The following is a 22351-nucleotide window of genomic DNA, read 5'->3' as shown; positions in this document are numbered from 1 at the left end:
ACCCAAATCCGAAGATTGTAAGAAGTAGCCGGTGCCAGAACTATCCCACAATTAGCTTCACAGCTCATGCATCCCAGTTGCTGACTAGAATACCAAACAGAAGAATGGAAAAGATAATTGAGAATGTGTTAGATAAGAATCAATTTGGTTTTAGGAAAGGCAAGGAACCAGAGAGGTAATTCTGACGTCGCGGTTGATAATGGAAGCAAGACTAAAGAATAATCAAGAATCGTTAATAGGCTCTGTCGACCTGGAAAAAGCGCTCGATAACGTAAAACGGTGAAAAGTGTTCCAAACTTTGAGAAAAACGGGAGTAAGCTATGGAAGAGACGGATGATATACAACATTTACAAGGGAAATGATGGAGTAAAACGAGTGGACGACCCAGAACAAAGTACTCGGATTAAAAGGTGTGTGAGATAGAGATGTAGTCTTTCACACCTATTGCTCAGTCTGTACATCAAAGAACTAATAATTAAAATAAAATAAAAGGTCCAGGAGTGGGATTAAAATTCAGGGTGAAAGGATACCAATCATACGATTCGCAGATGACATTGCTATTCTGAGTGAAAGTGAAGAAGAATTACATGATATACTGATTGGAATGAGCAGTCTAATGAATACAGAATATGGATTGAGAGTAAATCGAAGAAAGATGAAAGTAATGAGAAGTATCAGAAATGAGAACAGAGAGAAACTTAACAGAAGGAGTGATGGTCTCGAAGTAGATTAATTTAAGGGATTCTGTTACCTAGGCAGCAAAATAACCAAATACGGCGTAACAAGGATGACATCAAGAGCAGACGAACAATTGCAAAAAGGGCATTCCTGGCCAAGAGACGTCAACTAGTATCAAACATAGACCTTAATTTGAGGAAGAAATTTCTGTGAATGTACGTTTGGAGCACAGAATTGTGTAGTAGCGAAACATGGACTATGGGAAAACCGAAAGAGAAGAGAATCGAAGCGTTTAAGATGTGGTGCCACAGACGAATTCTGGAAACTAGATGGACTGATAAGGTACGGAATAAGGAGGTTCTACGCAGAGTCGGAGAGGAAAGGAATATGCAGAAAACAGAAAACACTGACAAGGAGAAGGGACAGGATAATACATCTTTAAGATATGAGGGAATTAATTCCATTGTACTACATCTAAATTTACACGGATAATCTGCAAATCACATTTATGTGCGTGGCAGAGGGTTCATCGAACCACCTTCACAATTCTTTGTTATTCCAATCTCGTATAGCGCGCGTAAAAAATGAGCACCTATAGCTTTCCGTACGAGCTCTGATTTCAATTATTTTATCGTGGTAATTAGGTCGGTGGCAACAAAATATTTTTGCATTCGGAGGAGAAATTTGGTGATTGGAATTTCGTGAGATGATTCCGTCGCAACGAAAATCGACTTTCTTTTAATGATGTCCAGCCCAAATCCTGTATCATTTCTATGACACTCTCTCCAAGCTGTAGAGGACAAGAACTGTAGAGGATGAGAGAGACTGAAATACATCCAGCAAATAACTGAGGACGTAGGTTGCAAGTGCTCCTCTGAGACGAAGATGTTGGCACGGGAGGGGAATTCATGGCGTGCCGCGTCAAACTGGTCAGAAAATTGATGACTCAAAAAGAAAATAAAAGAAAAGAAAAGAAGAAGAGCTGATGGTAACGTTAAAGTGTGGCAAAAGCCCCAGAAAGCCATCGACCCAGGATGTCAACAAGGCACTGTACGAGCTGATGGTAGCTCAATAATGGTTTGGACTATGTTTACAAGGAATGGACTGGTCCTCCGGTCCAACTGAACCAATCATTGACTGCAAATGGTTATGTTCGTCCACTTGAAGACTATCTGCAGCCTTTCATGACGATCATGTTCCCAAACAACGATGGTATTTATATGGATGGGGGAATGATTTGGCCACCTATGTCGCCCAGTGTGAGTCCCATCGAATATTTATGGGACATAGTCGACTGGTCAGTTTTTGAACAATACCCTGCACAGAAAATTCTTTTGCAATTAGGAACGGCCTTAGTCAGTATGGCTTAGTATTTTTGCAAGGGACTTCCAACGACTTCCGAGTGCACGCTACGTTCAGTTGTTGCACTATGCCGGGCAAAAGGAGCACCGACACGGTATTAGGAGGTATCCCATGACTTCTGTCACCATAGTGAATTTGTGGTAACGAAAACAGTTGAGTGCGTGAGACTTCACACATGTCAATAAACGATTTCACTAAGTTCGTTCATAAATATAAAAGCTAACCTATCTTCTGATGAAATGGTTCAAATGGCTCTGAACACTATGGGACTCAACTGCTGTGGTCATAAGTCCCCTAGAACTTAGAACTACTTAAACCTAACTAGCCTAAGGATGTCACACACATCCATGCCCGAGGCAGGAGTCGAACCTGCGACCGTAGCTGTCGTGCGGTTCCAGACTGTAGCGCCTTTAACCGCTCGGCCACTCCGTCCGGCTCTTCTGATGAAGAAAGTCTAACAACGCTGTGGCAACTTCTCCAAGTCTTCTGTCAATGATATTTTGAATTTTCGGTAAATCGAGTGAGTGAGGTACATGTCTCTTTCCAGACAGGAGCTCCCGTGTTACAAGAGGAGCTCTGAGGGCGTATCTTAGTCAGCGGTGCTGTGATATTGGTTAGCTGAGTTGATACTGATGTAATTTGAAATAAATTGAACAGTATAAGAGGTGTGCATTGAATGTAGAGATTTGTCGGTCACATACCGCACGGAAATATCATGACGTGTTGAGGTTTCTCCACCTGTTTACACGTTGCGCAAGCATTGGTTTTCTCTGGGTGGGAGCTGTGTTAATCTGGTATTGTTATTCTTTAAGAGTAAGCAGAAATGTATGTGATACCATACAGAGAACTGTTATCGATAATTTGCGTAGGTAATATATGGTAGTAACGAGTAGCTGTTGAAGGGAGCTAGTATTTATGTTATGTGAAAACGCATGAAAGACCAGCTATATCTGAGGGCTGATTTCATGATCTGTCGTTTGTATTAAGTGATTTTGTATGGAGGCTACATTGCACGACAGAATTAAAGGATCACTTCTTTGACACCCCGTAACTACTTCCCATTCCAACGCATAAGCGTGAAAATTGGCTCAAAGGTATCTAGTACCATTCGACCACAGCTCAGAAGTCCATGTGCGATATAAGAGGGGCTAATGATCTCACATTTGTACCAAATTTCACCGCCGTTCTCCCCAAAGCCACAGTAGACGTGTCACGCGTTGAGAATGTCGCAACAGCCCCTCTTACCCACATTTTACCTCCTATTTCGTTGCTTCTGCGATGGAGGTCAGAACAAGGATACTCAACGGTGAAATCAGGTAGTTTTCTTATGGGTGGCCGAGGGAAACGTCGTAGACATGCTGTCGCTTAGAATCGACAGTAAAAAGGTCGCAGGGGATAGCGTAAGAGGAGTCAACAGAAACAACCATCCTAGGCATTGATTCGTATACTTTTCGAGGTCGAATACGGCAGTTGGCAGCGCGTTGAGGACACGAAGACTGTTTTGACAACAACGTTTCCACCCTTCCCTAAGGACATTGTGAGGTTGCATCCCCTTTGAACGCGATCACAGCCCTTTTGAGTGCAGCGCAACCGCAACTTTTGTTCGTCTGATCAGGCTGGAACCACTAGGGACCGTCCAAAGCCAGTCGACGAGATGTGAACATGACCCGAGGTAGCAAAGGGTGCTTATCCTTTTTCACCCTTCCGGCGCATTACGCCTTCCTGATGCTGGATCATGGAGGAATGTAACAGTAACACGTGCATGAATAACATGACAAAGAGTCCCTTTACGACCTACCAGTTCAACAGCATCCTCCGTTCCATACATCTTTGTTGACCACGTTTCGAACGTACCTGTCAGAAATTCCGACACGAGCTCAGCCTCGTGACTACCCTAGTACCCGACGGGTAGGCAACCCGTTTCACACCTCTTAGGTACCTACCTAGAGGAGCTAGAGCAGCCGCGAGGCTACATTCTTGTCGAAATTTCTGACAAGTGTTTTGAAACATGCTCAAAAATGTTGCGTGTATGGCACCAAAGCTGTTGCCTAGTTTTGGTGATGGGGGGGGGGGGGGGGCGTCTTAGAGGGATCATTTTCGGTTGTTTTCATCTACATTTTGATGTTGTACTCTACCATGCGGGCCGAATAATCATAAGTACAGTTTGCTCTTTTGGATCTCGTTCAAGTTTAGTCTCACGGTGTTGAGCAGTCCCTAGTGTTTTCAACCTATACAAGGGACCAAAAATTTTGTGATTGCTATTTAAAATCTTGGCTACGAAAAAACGATTAGACAGACCACTTTTATGGCCAACTTATGTCTTTTTCTGCCGTTCCGCAAATACAACTATAGGGACCTCAGTTAGTAAGCACTAGCACCTCATAGTGGTCAGTTTCATGCAGTGGCTTGGGACATTAAAGTTCATACAAAGACTTGGTTTTAACAAAAATCTCATTATCAGCAGTAATTAGTAACTCTTTAATACAAGCAGGGATCTACACTCGAAAAGCAATGTAGAATACCTATATACTTATTCATCATCGTCATCTACTTACAGTGTTGTGAGGGACTTAAGGACGAAAGTAACTTTCGCATGATGTCTCACTGCCAAGTAAAATAGTCTGATGAAACCTGCACCATACATAGAAAGAACTGCTACAGTATAGTACTAAAGATAACAAAGAAATACGCAACGATACAAACAGCAATGCCCTCTACTATTACGGGTAACTCTAAAATATTTCTGTTTCCTGATGACACTAGCTTGGTAGTAAAAGATGTTGTGTGTAACATTGGCTCGGTTTCAAATTGTGCAGTTGATGACCTAAGTTATTGGCTTGTAGAAAATAAACTGATACTTAATCACTGTAAGTTTTTACAGTTTCTAATACACAATTCAACAGAACCTGACGTTTTAATTACACAGAATGGGCATATGATTAGTGAAACTAAATAGTTCAAACTTCAAGGTGTTCAGATAGCAAGCTGTCGTGGAAAGCCCACGTTCAGGATCTTGTTCAAAGACTTAATACTGCCATTTTTACTATTCGAAAGGTATCTGAAGTGAGTGTTCGTTCGTCACGAAAATTAGTCTACTTTGGTTATTTTCATTCGCTTATGTCGTATGGTATTATATTTTGGGGTAACTCTTCCTATTCTAAAAGGATATTTTTGGCTCAGAAACGGGCGGTTCGGGCAATAAGTGGTGTAAGTTCACAAATCTCTTGTGGACCCCTCTTCACGAGTATGGGTATTTATACATTGGCCTCTGAATATATCATCATCATATTATATATATATATATATATATATATATATATATATATATATATACGTTACTGTAATTTCTTGTTAACAATATTGACTTATTCCCAAGAATAAGCAGCTTTCACTCGGTTGATACTCGGCAGAAATCCAAACCTGCATTTGGATGTAGACGTAGATGTAGAAGACGTCCTCGACAAGCCGGGTACTTGGATAGGCGCATGCTCTGTCATTTTCAAGCCAAAACTGCGAAATGACAGGGTGTGCACCTGTCGATATATCGGTGATTGTCGGCAAGGTCACCACGCTACATACCCGTAAGTTATTTGGACGTTGAAAGGAGAAAGTTAGACATCTCAATGCTTTACGTTTTCCCCACTCTCGCAGTATGAGCCTATTTCAAACACTGCAACATTTGTACAGCAGTGTTATTTCGGCGCCACCCTTGTATCATACATAAATTTGAGATGCAACTTTCCGAAGTCTTTATTTACTGTACATTCTCGATTAACTTTTTCCCAAGTGCTTCATTTTCTTTATACTAAGGAATCCTAAAAATTTATCACCCCAGAGAACAATGGACACATAGTGTCAAAGCCGATCAAAAGGACGCAATGAGGAAAACGAGATACGTGCTATACGATATAATTTATTTCGGCTTACGATACGTTGTGAATGAATGATCTGTGCCTATCTTAATTATAACGTGATGCTTGTAATTGTGTTTTAAGTAGCTGAGGTGCCAGTACTGCCAGTGTCGTCGTAACTCCCGTCTGCTGTGCAGCAAGCTACGTAAATTTAAGTATTAACTGTGTTTTTCTTACTTGTCACTCCTTTTTTCGTGTGTTTTTGCTTTTAGGAAGCTTTAATTTTCGAGTACTAGCAATAGTGTTCCATAGATTTCGTATTTGTTTTGAATACAGTCCAGAGACAGTCAGTGCTTATTTTCATTGTTTCCAACAAGAAGTGTCTAGTAATCACAGTTTAGTCAACATCAGCCGCCTTTAGTGAATTAGCAGTCTAGTTAAAAGTTGATTACTTAACTCCCTACAGTAAGTTGTTGATTTATAACGATGGATAGGATGTGTGAAGGATGTGTACTGACGCAGGACGAGCTGGCCACTGTTCGCGGACAGCTGAGCGTGCTGAAGGCCGTGGTCAGCCGTCTTCAGGCTGCTGCCTCGGTGTGTAGCGGCAGTGGGGAGTCTGGTGCGTCGCTTGGTACACTGCAGGTGTTACATGCGTCACCCACAGTCTCTGCTGTCGAGACATCTTCGCGGGTACCGGGCGCGGTTGGGCCACCCTCTCCCCAAGGCGAGTGGCGGGTTCAGCGGCGTTCGAGGCGCACGAGGCGGAGGGTCAATGTGGAGGCTGTCCGTGGGGCACCGCCCGCTCTGCCTGTGAGTGGACATGTGGCCACTCCTTCAGCAAGGTCCGAGCAGGCACACGGGGGAGAGGGGTTTATTAGTGATTGGGAGCTCCAATACTAGGCGGGTGATAGAGCCCCTTAGGGAAATAGCGGAAAGGTCGGGGAAGAAGGCCAGTGTTCACTCTGTCTGCTTGCTGGGGGGGTCTCGTCCGAGATGTGGGGGAGGCCCTGCCGGTGGCGATAGAGAGCACTGGGTGCACCCGACTGCAAATTGTTGCTCACGTCGGCACCAATGACTCCTGCCGTCTGGGTTCCGAGGTCATCCTCAGTTCATACAGGCGGTTGGCACAGTTGGGGAAGGCGGAAAGCCTCGCCCGCGGGGTGGAATCTGAGCTAACTATTTGTAGTGTCGTTCCCAGAACCGATTGCGGTTCTCTGGTTTGGAGCCGAGTGGAAGGCTTAAACCAGAGGCTCAGACTATTCTGCGGAGATCTGCGGTGCAAATTTTTCCACCTCCGCTATCGCGTGGAGAAATGTAAGGTCCCCCTGAATAGGTCAGGCGTGCACTACACGCAGGAAGGGCTACAAGGGTAGCGGAGTAGGTGTGGAGAGCACATGTGGGTTTTTTAGGCTAGTGAATTCCCTCCCTAGACCAGACAAGCCGCCTCCTGAGAGACGACAAGGTAGCAGTAGGCAAAACGCAACAGGGAATGACAGTATTAATGTGGTAATAGTAAACTCCAGGAGCGTCTATAGAAAGGTCCCAGAACTGCTCTCATAAATAACCGGTCACAATGCCCACATAGTACTAGGGACGGAAAGTTCGCCGAAACCAGACGTAAACAGTAATGAAATCCTAAACTCAGATTGGAATGTATACCGCAGAGACAGGCTGGACAGTGAAGGGGGGACGTGTTTATAGCGATAAGAAGTGCAATAGTATCGAAGGAAATTGACGGAGATCCGAAATGTGAAATAATTTGGGTGAAGGTCACGGTTAAAGCAGGCTCAAACATGGTAATTGGATGTCTCTATAGGCTCCCTGGCACAGCAGCTGTTGTGGCAGAGCACGTGAAGGAAAATTTGGAAAATATATCGAGTAGATTTCCCGACCATGTTATCGTTTTGGGTGGAGATTTTAATTTACCGGATATAGACTAGGGGACTCAGACGTTTATAATGGGTGGCTGGGACAAAGAATCGAGTGAAATTTATTTAAGTGCATTAACTGGAATCTACCTTGAGCACCTAAACAGAGAACCGACTCGTGACGATAACCTATTAGCCTTCTGGTGACAAACAGCCCCGAACAGTTAACGCAGAACAGGGAATCAGCGATCATAAAGCGGTTACAGCAACGATGATTTCAGCCGTAAATAGAAATATTAAAAAAGGTAGGAAGATTATTCTGTTTAGCAAAAGTGACAAAAAGGAGATACCAGAGTACTTGACAGCTCAACACAAAAGTTTTATCTCAAGAACAGATAGTGTTGAGGATCAGTGGACAAAGTTCAAAATCATCGTACAATATGCATTAGATGAGTATGTGCCAAGCGAGATCGTAAGAAATGGAAAAGACCCACGGTGATACAACAACCGAAGTAGAAAATTGCTACGGAAGCAAAGGGAACTTCATAGCAAACATAAACATAGCCATAGCCTTGCAAACAAATGAAAATTACACGAAGCGAAATTTTTTGTGAGGAGGGCTATGCGAGAGGCGATCAACGAATTCGAAAGTAAAGTTCTATGTACTGACTCGGCAGAAAATCCTAAGAAATTTTGGTCTTATGTCAAAGTGGTAGGTGGATCAAAACAAAATGTCCAGACACTCTGTGACCAAAATAATACTGAAACAGAGGATGACAGACTAAAGGCTGAAATACTAAATGTCTTTTTCCAAAGCTATTTCGCAGACGAAGACTGCACTATAGTTCCTTCTCTAGATGGTCGCACAGATAGCAAAATGGTAGATATCGAAATAGACGACAGAGGGATAGAAAAACAATTAAAATCGCTCAAAAGAGGAAAGGCCACCGGACCTGATGGGATTCGAGTTCGATTTTACACTGTGTACGCGAAGGAACTTACCCCCCTTTTTGCAGCGGTGTACCGTAGGTCTCTAGAAGAGCGTAGCGTTCCAAAAGATTGGAAAAGGGCACAGGTCATCCCAGTTTTCGAAAAGGGTTCTCGAACAGATGTGCAGAACTACAGAACTATATCTCTAACGTCGATAAGTTGTAGAATTTTGGAACACGTATGATGTTCGAGTCTAATGACTTTTCTGGAGACTAGAAATCTACTCTGTAGGAATCAGCATGGGTGTAGGAAAGACGATCGTGTGAAACCCAGCTCACGCTTTTCGTCCACGAGACTCGGAGAGCCATAGACACCAGTTCCCAGGTGGATGCCGTGTTTTTTGACTTCCGCAAGGCGTTTGATACAGTTCATCACAGGCGTTTAATGAACAAGGTAAGAGCATATGAACTGTCAGACCAATTGTGTGTTTGGGTTGAAGACTTCCTAGATAACAGAACGCAGCATGTCATTCTCAATGGAGAGAAGTCTTCCCAAGAAAGAGTGATTTCAGGGGAGTGTCGTAGGACCGTTGCTATGCACAATGTATATATAAATGAGCATGTGGATAACATCGAAAGTTCACTGAGGCTTTTAGCAGAGATGCTGTAGTACATCGAGAGGTTGTAGCAATGGAGAATTGTACTGAAATGCAGGAGGATCTGCAACGAATTGACGCATGGTGCAGGGAATGGCAATTGAATCTCAATGTAGACAAATGTAATGTGCTGCTGATACATAGAAAGAAAGATCCTTTATCATTTAGCCACAATATTGCAGGTCAGCATCTGGAAACAGTTAATTACATAAATTATCTGGGAGTAGGCATGAGGAGTGATTTACAATGGAATGGCCATATGAAATTAATCGCCGGTAAAGCAGATGCCAGACTGAGATTCATTGGAAGAATCCTAAGGAAATGCAGTCCCACAACAAAGGAAGTAGGTTACAGTACCCTTGTTCGCCCACTACTTGAATACTGCTCACCGGTGTGGGATCCATAACTGGTAGGGTTGATAGAAGAGATAGAGAAGTCCAACGGAGAGCAGCGCGCTTCGTTACAGGATAACTTAGTAATCACGAAAACATTACAGAGATGATACATAAACTCCAGTGGAAGACTCTGCAAGAGAGACGCTCAGTAGCTCGGTACGGGCTTTTGTTGAAGTTTCGCGAACATACTTACACAGAGGAGTCAAGCAGTATACTGTTCCCTCCTACGTATATCTAGTGAAGAGACCTTGAGGATAAAATCAGAGAGATTAGAGCCCGCACAGAGGCATATCGACAATCTTTCTATCGACGAACAATACGAGACTGGAATAGAAGGGAGAACCGGTAGAGGTACTCAAGGTAGCCTCCGCCACACACCGTCAGGTGGCTTGCGGAATATGGATGTAGATGTAGATGTAACGGTTGACTATTTTAATCACATATGTTCTTACAATCTTTGAAACTGTAAAAATGGTAACACAGACATATTACACCCAACACTTCGCTGTGCTAAATGATTGATTATAAATACTTCTTTTACTGAAATTACATTATCTTGCAGATACGGCACTGAACACCAAAACAAAAACAAAATATGAGAATTATCTCGTTTGGTCCCAGGGGTTGAAACTTAAGGTATACTTATTAGTAGAACACTGGTTTGCTAATTTTAATTGCATGAAGCAATTTAGTTACAGCTTCCTCTGTAATGCTGCCCATGTGAAAAATAACGTAAATGATAATGATGTTGGTTTGTGGGGCGCTCAACATCGTGGTCATCAGCTCCCGCACATATTCCAAATCATTCTATTTCCGTCTCGGCGCTTCCCCAATGATGATGAAATGGCGAAGACGACACAAACACGCAGTCCCCGGGCGGAGAGTATTCCAAACCCGGCCGGGAATCGAACACGGGATCCAGTGATCCAGAGGCAGCAACGCTAGCCACTAGACTACGGGCTGCGGACAACGTACTCAATATTTGTGGCCCAGTACTGCAAAATTTGCATCATAAAACAAAATTCGTAATATAAATTAATTATCTCAATGAAACTGGCCTAGAAGAGCCGTAATTACCAAAGCTAGTTATTCCGACCGTAATGGCCGACAACAGTAAGGTAAGATCGTAACTAATAAATCTTCTGATAGCTACAGGAAACGACAAAATTGTTTCAATAGAAAGAAATAACATTTTCTATTCTGGAAATTATTTAGATAAATTAACAATTATTACACTTTTTACAGACATCTTACTATGGATCGTAGTAGGAGTGCATCTTGTTAGGTCAGGGGTACAACTCGGAAAAAGGTACAAGGTCTTTTTTTTTCATTCAAATGAAAATTAACAATGTATTGTCTTCTTTAGTCATTGTCTACACAGACAATAGATCGTGCTTATTACCTTTATCCTTTTTACTCAACGCACTTCACATGAAAATACGTCAATGTTTTTTACATATTACGGAAAAAAATATTAAGTTCTTTTTACAGATATGTGCACAGGGAAAAATAAATCAGGAGGCAGCACACGTGCTCGTTTAAACTTGCATTATCCGCTGTGACAAAGCATGGATTGATTTATTCATTAGACAATATCCGTTGCGAGCTTAGTCACTCAATAAATGAAACATGTTAAATAGCGAATGTGACGTAGTCGGAAGCGCACATACTCATCAATATGTGCACGAAAATCAAAACCCTATTTGTCTCCTCTCACTTTTTGTATGGTACACGTTAAGCGACGCGTGAGGTGCTGTAAAGGGAGACACCGTTCGACAGAGGACGACGGTCCGACGGTCACTGAATGATTTTGACCAATGAATTAAGCTATTCCCTGTGGCAATCCAATGGAAGGGTCTGGGTTTGGCGAATGCCTAGAGAACCTTACCTGCCAGCAGGGGTACGGGCAACAATGAAGTACGGAGGAGGAGGTGTTACAGTATGGGGACGTTTTTCGTGGTTAGCGTGTCGTTCTCTCGTTGCACTTAAGAAAACGGTAAAAGCAGAAGAGTTGAAGATACTTCACACTATTCTATACCGCAAACAGTAGGGGACTATTTGTATCAGCATGAAAATGCACCCTGTCATAAAGCAGCATCTGTGAAACATTCCTGAAATGAACTGACATGCCTAGATACGCCAACTGAACACAGTGGAACACCTCTGGACGAGTTAAAACTTCAACGCCGCTCTAAACCCCATTGTGCATGTCAGTACATTAATATCCCCTTATAGGCGTGCAGACACTTTTTATTGGAAAGAGTATTTTAATATTTAATATATATTTAAGTAGAAGGAAGCTTGATGCGACAGTCAATGTGTGGAGCGACTCCTCACATACAGTGTCATTCAGTCAAGCTCTTCATGTCATATACCGTATGTCTTTCCAAAGACTGGTCAGGAGCATTTTCTCTGGTGTTTCTGTAGACATCCGCAGTTTTTTTTCTGCAATATGTAGCTGGAGTCAGCCGAAACGGATACTGCTTATGACGTCTTTCATGCGATGTCCAGTGTCGACGGGTGGCGTCGATTTGCTTCCCGTTACAAACAAAATGAGTTTTAAAGCGGAATTACACGTGCCCATGTGATAGAGAGGTCCAATATTAATCTAGTACCATGTTCGTTGAGCATGTGTGAGGCATTGTCCTTGCAGATTTCAAATGATTTCTTTCCACACAAGCAGATCCACAAGTACACGTGGCAGAGTCCTTCCTGAAATGGCCAGACAAAATAGACCATACTATTCAAAATAAAAATTCCAGCACAAGAACAAAGACTGTTGGAGTCTACAGGGATGTAGAATGTGGCTCAGACCATTTCATTTTGTGGTCAATGATTGTTGTAATATCCAAGAGCCAAATACAAATTAAAGAGACAAATATTCCTACGAGGAAAGTGGATAATATGAAGTACAACTTAGAAACGTGATCACTTGTCTGCGCACTACATAAATTACGGTTGACAAACAAACTGAGGCACTTAGAAGAAAAAATGGTGGAACATATTCACCAAGGAATTAAGAAATGCATACATGAAGCGATTGGAAATTAAGATGGAGGAAGAAAGTGGCACACACAATGGTGGACTGAAAGCAGCGAGGAAAAAGTGAATCTAAGGAAGATGTTCTATAATAATTCGTTGAAAACACGTGACAAATATGACAGAGCCCTGTATGTTAGAATGGATATAGTAGTAAAAAAAGAACATCTGTAAAAGGAAAAACGAAACCTGGGAGGATAGATGCGAAAAAGCCGATTGATGGATGAGGACAACATGCAAAATGATTGCAGAGCTGAGGAAAGAAGTAAAAGGAACAGCAAACCTGCCGATTACCATTGTCATAGAGTGGAAGAAGCATTTTAATGATTTCTTAATAGACGAAAGGACAGAGTACGAGGAAATGAAGTGGAAGACAGGGAAGAACCAGGAGAGTGAATAGGTAGAAAAAATAGCTGCGAATGAGCTACAGAAGGATACTTCACAAACTGAGACTGGGAAAACAACAATGCCAAGAAATGTGCAACTGGAATTAGTGAGGTATAGTCCAAGCATTCTGTATGAATAACTTAAAAAGTTAGTTAATAAATGTATGTGGGATGGGAAGGAAATTCCAGCGGAGTTAATTGAAGCGTATCTAAGCCCCATACATAAAAAAGGGAGCAAGAACGTATGTAACAATTTTTGTGGCGTGTCACAGGTACAATTAGCAGGCTGTATGGGAGGAATATTAAATCAAGAATGGAGAAGTCTTAAATGAAGTAAAAAAACAAAGTGGTTTTGGAGAAGGCAGGACATGTGTAGATAAAATCTTTACCCTAAGAGAGATCATGGAGAAGAGATTGGACAGGAATCCAAGCAGACATTTGATTTTCAAACATATTGAGGAAGCATATGATACACTGCCACTTGAGCTACTCTTCGAGGTGCTGCGGTCAGGTGAACTGCTAAAATTTTATGTAAGGCCTAAACCTCTAAAGGTCGGTAGAGTGTGTCATTAATGTAGGAAAAGAAATTTCTACAGAGACCTTTAGAATAACTAAAAGAGTGAACCAAAGAGGCCGTCTGTCTCTCACACTCTTAAGATGTATGTGCAGATGTGCAGGAGGTACTGAATCTACATCTACATCTACATCTACATTTATACTCCGTAAGCCACCCAACGGTGTGTGGCGGAGGGCACTTTACGTGCCACTGTCATTACCTCCCTTTCCTGTTCCAGTCGCGTATGGTTAGCGGGAAGAACGACTGTCTGAAAGCCTCCGTGCGCGCTCTAATCTCTCTAATTTTGCATTCGTGATCTCCTCGGGAGGTATAAGTAGGGGGAAGCAATATATTCGATACCTCATCCAGAAACGCACCCTCTCGAAACCTGGCGAGCAAGCTACACCGCGATGCAGAGCGCCTCTCTTGCAGAGTCTGCCACTTGTGTTCTCTATCTCCTCCGTCAACCCGATCTGGTACGGATCCCACACTGATGAGCAATACTCAAGTATAGGTCGAACGAGTGTTATTATAAGCCGCCTCCTTTGTTGATGGACTACATTTTCTAAGGACTCTCCCAATGAATCTCATCCTGGTACCCGCCTTACCAACAATTAATTTTATATGATCATTCCACTTCAAATCGTTCCGCACGCATACTCCCAGATATTTTACAGAACTAACTGCTACCAGAGTTTGTTCCACTAACATATAATCATACAATAAAGGATCCTTCTTTCTATGTATTCGCAATACATTACATTTGTCTATGTTAAGGGTCAGTTGCCACTCCCTGCACCAAGTGCCTATCCGCTGCAGATCTTCCTGCATTTCGCTACAATTTTCTAATGCTGCAACTTCTCTGCATACTACAGCATCATCCGCGAAAAGCCGCATGGGACTTCCGACACTATCTACTAGGTTATTTATATATATTGTGAAAAGCAATGGTCCCATAACACTCCCCTGTGGCACGCCAGAGGTTACTTTAACGTCTGTAGACGTCTCTCCATTCAGAACAACATGCTATGTTCTGTTTGCTAAAAACTCTTCAATCCAGCCACACAGCTGGTCTGATATTCCGTAGGCTCTTACTTTGTTTATCAGGCGACAGTGCGGAACTGTATAGAACGCCTTCCAGAAGTCAAGAAAAATAGCATCTACCTGGGAGCCTGTATCTAATATTTTCTGGGTCTCATGAACAAATAAAGCGAGTTGGGTCTCACACGATCGCTGTTTCCGGAATCCATGTTGATTCCTACATAGTAGATTCTGGGTTTCCAAAAACGACATGATACTCGAGCAAAACAACATGTTCTAAAATTCTACAACAGATCGACGTCAGAGATATAGGTCTATAGTTTTGCGCATCTGCTCGACGACCCTTCTTGAAGACTGGGACTACCTGTGCTCTTTTCCAACCATTTGGAACCTTCCGTTCCTCTAGAGACTTGCGGTACACGGCTGTTAGAAGGGGGGCAAGTTCTTTGGCGTATACTGTGTAGAATCGAATTGGTATCCCGTCAGGTCCAGTGGACCTTCCTCTGTTGAGTGATTCCAGTTGCTTTTCCATTCCTTGGATACTTATTTCGATGTCAGCCATTTTTTCGCTTGTGCGAGGATTTAGAGAAGGAACTGCAGTGCGGTCTTCCTCTGTGAAACAGCTTTGGAAAAAGGTGTTTAGTATTTCAGCTTTACGCGTGTCATTCTCTGTTTCAATGCCATCATCATCCCGGAGTGTCTGGATATGCTGTTTCGAGCCACTTACTGATTTAACGTAAGACCAGAACTTCCTAGGATTTTCTGTCAAGTCGGTACATAGAATTTTACTTTCGAATTCACTGAATCTGTGGTATAGAATGTGCAAGGGCATGGGGATTGACGTAGGGGACCAGTGTATGTACACACTTTTCTTTACTGATGATTACTCCGTTGCAACAAACGATTAAAAGGATCTATCTTACATGCTCACTAAGTTGTATAGAAAGTGGAATTTGAAAATGTATTTTGAGAATACTGAATATCCATGCTGTGGAGAAGAGGGTAGTAACCTGGACCCCTGGATGACACTATTTTTGGCGAAATGTATTAATAGCGGCAGTAGAAGGTGAAGAATACCGGTGACTGAGCAGCGCCGTGGCTCTTGGTGACTGCTCTTTGCTAAGAAGCCAAGCAGCTGTGCTGCTCAGTCGCTGCTGGCGTACTGCTTAATCTTAGTGTTTTTCTGTCCATGTTAATATCGCTCGACTAATTGGGGACCACTCTATCGAATGGGATCGTAAATTTCCCATTTAACATGATAGTCAAATGCCACGTCATAAAAGCAAACCAACCATTTGGTAAGAATCACATCAAATAAAAATATATATAAACATGTAATGTTGAACAAATAGAGGATGCAGTAAAAAAATTCTATTGAAAAAATATCTTGTACAACTATATTTCGGACTATTGTATTTCTTTTATTGTAATTTGAGTGCATTTGTATCTCTCTGTGACTGTACTATAGTGTTCACATATCCTTTAACTAGTTCTTGACCTATAATCTTTGACTTTGGGTTGTAGCTTCTTAGATCAACTCTTGCGTGTGAACCTACTCGGTCTTGTTGTGCCTGAGCAATATTGCTGTGTTCTTACTGCTCTTACATGTTTTCAGCGTCGTTTTCTGCTTGGTTAAACTTGTGTTATGTTCTTAAGTATCAATTTTCTCACGTTCTCAAGTCAGCAATAGCGTATGCTTCCCTGGTTAAATAGCATGTGGGACATATGAAGTTATTACAGCAGATAGTTTCCTAATTACACTTCATTTTTCTGACTAATAATTCTTATCAAAATGTTATTTGTTTTGATAGACATAATTTTCACTTTGTTTCCATTTTCGTCCTAGCACTGGAAGATGGTCAATGATCGAAACAGGTAGTGAATAAATGTATCGTGAGACAACACACAGTGTATCATGCATTTCTCCTAATCTATCGATGCTGTTGACAGTGCTTGAAATTTTTTTTTGAGCTTTCATTTTGTCTGTATCGTTCTGGAGAGTCGATTGGTGGTTAGTTACGAAAACTAAATGTCGCTTACAAAGCATGTAAGTCCTGATACGCTATCTCTTTAGGCAGCACGTAGAAGTAGCTGGTAGACAACACTCAGGAAAAGCATGGGTGACACCGATATTCCTATAATTACTATAAATACGAGAAGAGACTGATTTGAAACAGTTCTGGAAATATACGGGATGAGCAGTTTGGCTGAATCACCACATAGCGTTAAAATGTTAATGACACACAATACAGAAAGAATGGAAACAAAAACTTTCAAATATTTATGTTGTTAAAGTTCGATGAAGGTTAGATGGATTGACTAGAGCCTAATTAAGCAGACATGAATTAAATACAACGAAGCAGTTTCACGCAACTCCTTGAATGAAAGAAGGAAAAAGCTCACAGGTAAAGTACAATAAATAGATTAAAAGAAAGGTCAGCGTTGGCCATAATATTGATGTTTTATTGATGGCAGAATCGATTTTCGGTCACATAGTGATCATCTCCAGTGCTGGAAATTAAAACTTTTTTACATAGCGATCAGTGACTAAAAAGAAACCACAAATACACCTGAGTATAAACGAACTGTTGGAAAGAACATACCTGATATGTACAAATTAAACTCAGACACTGGTCTCAAGTTATCAATAACGAAAACTGAGAAGTTATAACAATAACTGAAGCCGCTGTTTACATTCACCTATACAGCAGACCTCGGTGTGACAGGGTCTTGGAACGCCCTCTATGTGGTGTGTGCCACGTAAAGACTGAACAAATCTTTATTGGCCAAGAGAGTACCACAAAATACCAAAGTGCAACTGTAAATCATTAATTGAATATTTCAATTTTAAAACTGTACATTAAAAAACACATAGGAGAAAAATAATAGATTCAAATGGATGTCTGTTGCAATAGATATGCAGAGATGAAATAAGCTTGCACCAGACAGACTTTCTTTTGTCATCAGTTATCAGAGAATTTTCATGTGGCCTGCCACAAATTCCTCTTGCCTGTCAACCTCTTAATCTCAGAGTAGCACTTGCACCCTACGTTCTCAATTATTTGTTGGATGTATTCCAATCTCCGTCATCCCCGATAGTTTTTCTCTTCAAAGCTCTCTCTGGTACCACGGAAGTTATCCTCTGATTTGTTAACAAATGTAGTATCGTTCAAAAATGGTTCAAATGACTCCGAGCACTATGGGACTTAACTGCTGAGATCATCAGTCCCCTAGAACTTAGAACTACTTAAACCTAACTAACCTAAGGACATCACACACATCCATGCCCGAGGCAGGATTCGAACCTGCGACCGTAGCGGTCGCGCGGTTCCAGACTGTAGCGCCTAGAACCGCTCGGCCACACCTCCGGCTGTAGTATCGTCCTGTTCCTTCTACTTGTCAGTGTTCTCTACAAAGACTCCCAGATATGGTGCGACAAACATCGCGGGGTTATTGTAGTTCTCTTAGGGAACAAATCTAGGATAGGAAACCTTGCCCGAAAATGACATCCAACGATGCTACAGAGCATCGAAGCTATAGGCGCCGTTGTATACCACTAGGCCACCCATTCGGCAGCAAACAAGACTTTGTAGAGGAGGTCCAGTAGGCAGAAGGTGTGGTAATGTTGTCTGTTATTTAGTGATCGCGAGTGATTGCCACGATCGCGAGCGGAGATGACGCTGCATAGAAAGGACTAGTCCACCGAATGCGATGCACTGTTGCCTCAGTGGATGACGCTTCCGAACATGGAATCCATATCTCGATTTGATCCTCAAGACATCTTCTACAACACCTCGAAGTTTGTCACAACATTTCTGGGACACACTGTACATGTTTCTTTCCGCACCGATTCTGTGAGACTCCACAGTCCTCGGTTTATCACTCCAACTAACTCTCAGAATTTTCGGTTGGACATACCCAATGCTTCGATTCTCTTCTGTTCCTGTTTTCACACTGTCCATGTATCACTACCATACAGTGCTCTGCTCGGAAGGTACATTCTCAGAAATTGCTTCTTCTAATGAAGGCGTATGTTTGATTTCATTAGCTACCAGACAGACTGGTGCGAAGAAATGACTAAAGCATGTGAAACGTTAGATTCTTCCAGTATATAAAATTTTGGAACGACTTATGGGGATGTAGCCGGTTGAAGCCTTCGATAGCCAACAATATTCCGTCATGTGAACAATCAATTTTCAAGGCACATGTGCAACGAAAGAGCATTGTGAAAGGAACCTTAAAGCCTCGTTAGACGGTGCTAGGCCGACCAACAGGAATCATACGGTATGTAGAAACAGAAAACATTGACATCGGTAACAACTGTCGCTATCAACTACACAAAGATGGACAAACGTTATCGGTAGTGAACATTAAATACCAGCTCTGTTCGTAACCTCCCACTTACTAATCACCCTATCCTGCTTGCGAAATAATATATGACCGTGGATCGCGTGACTGCCTAATGGATTTTTACTACACTACTGGCTATTCAAATTGCTACACTAAGAAGAAATGCAGATGATAAGCGGGTATTCATTGGACAAATATATTACACTTGAACTGACATGTGATTACATTTTCACGCAATTTGGTTGCATAGATCCTGAGGAATCAGTACCCAGAACAACCACCTCTGGCCGTAATAACGGCATTGATACGCCTGAGCATTGAGTCAAACAGAGCTTGGATGGCGTGTACAGGTACAGCTGCCCATGCAGCTTCAACACGATACCACAGTTCATCAAGAGTAGTGACTGGCGTATTGTGACGAGCCAGTTGCTCGGCTACCATTGACCAGACGTTTTCAATTGGTGAGAGATCTGGAGAATGTGCTGGCCAGGGCAGCAGTCGAATATTTTCTGTATCTAGAAAGGCCCGCGCAGGACCTGCAACATGCGGTCGCGCATTATCCTGCTGAAATGTAGGGTTTCGCAGGGATCGAATGAAGGGTAGAGCCACGGGTCGTAACACATCTGAAATGAAACGTCCACTGTTCAAAGTGCCGTCAATGCGAACAAGAGGTGTCAGAGACGTGTAACCAATGGCACCCCATACCATTACGCCGGGTGATACGCCAGTATGGCGAGGACGAATACACGCTTCCAATGTGCGTTCACCGCGATGTCGCCAAACACGGATGCGAGCATCATGATGCTGTCAACAGAACCTGGTTTCATCCGAAAAAATGACGTTTTGCCATTCGTGCAGCCAGGTTTTTCGCTGAGTACACCATCGCAGGAGCTCCTGTCTGTGATGCAGCGTCAAGGGTAACTGCAGCCATGGTCTCCGAGGTGATAGACCATGCTGCTGCAAACGTCGTCGAACTGTTCGTGCAGATGGTGTTGTCTTGCTAACGTCGCCATCTGTTGACTCAGGGATCGAGACGTGGCTGCACGATCCGTTACAGCCATGCGGATAAGATGCCTGTCATCTCGACTGCTAGAGATACAAGGCCGTTGAGATCCACCGCGGCGTTCCGTATTACCCTCCTGAACCCACCGATCCCATATTCTGCTAACAGTCATTGGAACTCGGCCAACGCGAGCAGCAATCGCGATAGGCTACAATCCGACCTTTATCAAAGTCGGATATGTGATGGTATGCATTTGTCCTACTTACACGAGGCATCACAACAACGTTTCACCAGGCAAGGCCTGTCAGCTGCTGTTTATGTATGAGAAATCGGTTGGAAACTTTCCTCATGTCAGCACGTTGTAGGTGTCGCCACCGGCGCCAGCGTTGTGTGAATGCTCTGAAAAGCTAATCATTTGCATATCACAGCATCTTCTTCCTGTCGGCTAAATTTCGCGTCTGTAGCACGTCATCTTCGTGGTGCAACAATTTTAATGGCCAGTAGTGTAATTGGATGAGGCTATCGTTGCCGAAGAAGTAATACCGACAAGTAGGAGGACAGTGTACAATCGACCCTTCTAAGGGAAAATTCCACTAATAATGAAAGTAATTAAACCGAACAGGGCTATGATTTGGAAAAATGAAAGTTATTTTCTGCATTCACCCACGAATGACCCCAGGCAGTAAAGGGATACCACTGATCATGAATCCCAAAGTTACACTAATGAACGAAAAGGAAATAATTAACGGCCGCGAGCCCACTAGACCGGTTTACATTCGAAATCCTGTACAAGATGATGGGAAAGAAATACATGTATTATTAAACCCTGACGTGGCAACTGAAGGTTGCACGGTTTTTACCCTTAATTTTAAATGAGTATGTAGTGATGAAAAAAACTGAGAAGTCACTCTTACGTTATGTTCGGCATTAAATTTTGAAAAAGGCAATCGATTAATGAATTGAAAATATGCAGTTAAACTGTATGATAGTACTGAACTTCGTTCGATGAACAATGACTTTGTGTCCTCAACATAACGTCATCAAAGAAATTTAGAAAAAAAAGGAAGCACTTCTTACCTGGCCATTACTTATTTTGCAAATTGGATTTCATATCATTGTCTGAACAACTGAGCCTTTTTTAGTGACTTGAACAGAATTAAATACTATAATATGTACCAAACGAAACAACCATGTGCTCCAAACTATATGTAAAATAAATAAAACTTCTGCACACTTAATTTGTGCATTTTATGTAGATTTGGATTTTTCCAGTGACAGATTCTCAAACTTGAAAAATGAAATTGCTTTACTTTCGTCGTAAACTAAAGCCTCTGTGGTACAACAGTTAATTGAAGGTTGACTGAGGCTAAAATTCTTGAAAGTGAAATTATTCATTAATAAACTGGCTGTAACTATTCAGTTTGTTTCTTATGTCACTAAGTTAGCATATAAGGGAAAAAAGGAGCAAGGGTGCTGCTTGGTAACAATGTCTGAGGGCAATGAGGACACAACCGCCATGAGTTTAACTGCTTATTATTTAAATAAATTTTATCAATCAACTAACATTCAGTTGTGCTGCTGGGTTAGCTGTTAATACTTCCTACCAATGAACAGTTCTACTTCAGTGCTCTGCATACAACAAAACTCGGAGCCGATGACGAAACTGTGTTGCTGCAACTGCTGCGTTTGTTGAAGATGGTAGCATCTTGCGGAGCCACGGCTAATTACAGGAATGGGCAAACGTAATTAATACAGCCTCTTCCGCCCGTCCACTATCCGTACTCCTGCTACTAGACATCTATCCGGCGAGAGTACATGATACCGCCGAAAATGGTACCATCTACTGCGAGAGCGTTAACACCACTCTTCCGCACACTACAAGCGCTGGAACCCGTCTCCCTCTCTCTCTCTCTCTCTCTCTCTCCGCGCGCTCCGCGCAACAACTGCCTATCCAAAGATTTTGCAACGCACAGGCGCTGCTGTTATCGTTGCTAGTCGTTGCAAATAACAATTCCTTTGGCTTTTTCACAGAGCTTATAAGTTTCACAACCGCTGGAACTCGTCTCTCTCTCTCTCTCTCTCTCTCCCTCTCTCTCTCTCTCGCCGCGCCCTCCGCGCAACAACTCCCTATCCAAAGACTTTGCAACGCACAGGCGCTGCTGTTATCGTTGCTAGTCGTTGCAAATAACAATTCCTTTGGCTTTTTCCCAGAGCTTATAAGTTTCACAACCGCT

Source organism: Schistocerca americana, chromosome 4 (genome assembly GCF_021461395.2).
Source record: "Schistocerca americana isolate TAMUIC-IGC-003095 chromosome 4, iqSchAmer2.1, whole genome shotgun sequence".
NCBI lineage: Eukaryota > Metazoa > Arthropoda > Insecta > Orthoptera > Acrididae > Schistocerca > Schistocerca americana.
The sequence above is the reverse complement of the archived record's forward strand: the minus strand, read 5'-3'. Positions refer to the sequence as shown.